This window comes from Rattus norvegicus, chromosome 3 (genome assembly GCF_021556685.1).
Source record: "Rattus norvegicus strain SHRSP/BbbUtx chromosome 3, alternate assembly SHRSP_T2T, whole genome shotgun sequence".
Classification (NCBI taxonomy): domain Eukaryota; kingdom Metazoa; phylum Chordata; class Mammalia; order Rodentia; family Muridae; genus Rattus; species Rattus norvegicus.
In genome coordinates, this window is record NC_141536.1 from 121,104,836 (window position 1) to 121,106,524 (window position 1,689).

Below are 1,689 nucleotides of genomic sequence, written 5' to 3' on the forward strand. Positions count from 1 at the left end.
GCCACCAACCAAAGAGTACACATTGAGGGACCCATGGATCCAGCTACATGTAAAGCAGAGGATTGCCTTGTGTGGCAGAAATAGGAGGGAGGCCCTTGGTCCTGTGGAGGTTTGAAGCCCCAACCTAGGGGAATACTTGAGCAGTGAGGTGGGTGTGGGTGGGTGGGTGTGGGAGCACCCTCATAGAAACAGGGGGAATGGATAGAGGGTTTTCAGAGCGGAAATCAGAAAGGGGGATAGCATTTGAAATAAAAATAAATAAAATAATCAATTAAGAAAAAGAAATAATTGTGTTCTGTTTAAGCAGGTGTGTCCTAAAATTTGGACCCAGAGAATTCACTTAATATGGAAAAATGTATTGATATTTCTGATAAGTATGTACTCTGTGCTACATTCTTATTCATGTTATATCATTTTCATCTTACCTAAGAAGATTGCTTTGAGAGAAAAAAGTTAATAGAAAATGACAGTGACCCAAGATCACCATTAAGTGACTATATTCCAACCAAAGTGGTTGCTTCCCCTTGTTTTTGATTTCTTCATTGTTTGTTTTTGTTCATATCCATTATCACTGAGATGGTCACACGGTATTAAACTGCAGCTCTCATACTAGCTAGTTAATGTCAGACAAGGGTAATGACCATGTCTCAAAGAAGAGAGGAGAAGGTGAAGGGAACTTGAAGTTTCAACACACAGGGACAGGTGGAAGAAATTTTAGAAGACAAATTAAGACATTTAGTTATATATATATGTATATATATATATATCATAAAAACAAATTTTAGTCAGCAAGCTTAATACAGAACTTGTCAAATGGTCAAGAATGGGTTCTAATTTCCTTCTGAAGTCAGATTGCATTTGAACATATAAGACTATATGTCGGCTAATCTGCCATCAATCACTGTTGTCTTGCCATTCTCCCTGCTTTGGGCAAAAAGAACTCTACAGCTCTCCGCTTTTCTCAGTGACTCTTAGCTTAGCAATGATATTCCTGAAAAATGTGTTCTGGGGTAGTATGGAATGAGATGGGCTCCCAGATGGGTTATTTATCCCAAAGGTCAGCCCTGAACACATGTACACATGAGCAACACAAAATGGACTCAGCAGATTGTGTGTATATGTGACAATAATAATTAAAGAAGGTGAGATCATGACCTTGAGAAGGAGTTGAATGAGGTGAGGGAGGAGTTAGAGCAGGAAGAAGGAGGCATAGGAATAATGTAGATAGTGTACTCTATATGAAGTTCTCACAACAATACGATAAAGAGTTAAATAAAGGGAATTATCATAAAAACTAGAAACAGAGAAACTAAGAGAAAGTAACAAGGCTGTGAGGAAGAGCAGAGGGATTCATTTCACACAGAGAGATGGTTAGCAATGAACATACTCAGCTTACAGTCTACTACTCTTGTATCACTTCTTAACATCTAAGATTTTGAGAATGGATGTAATCATTTACATTTACCCAAGAGCTAGAGGTGTAAACCAGAACAGTCCAAGGCAAGCCAGGGCATCCTGTCACCCAGGTACACCACACCTGAATGCATCTGGATTTATGCCATTTTCCCACCCCACCTGAATGTGAGCTCAAGGCCACTCCTCACTTTCAGACAATTTACATACAAGTTAGAATCATGATGTAGATGAACAGGGGAGGTGGCCAAATGCATTTTAAATAAAAGTAAACAA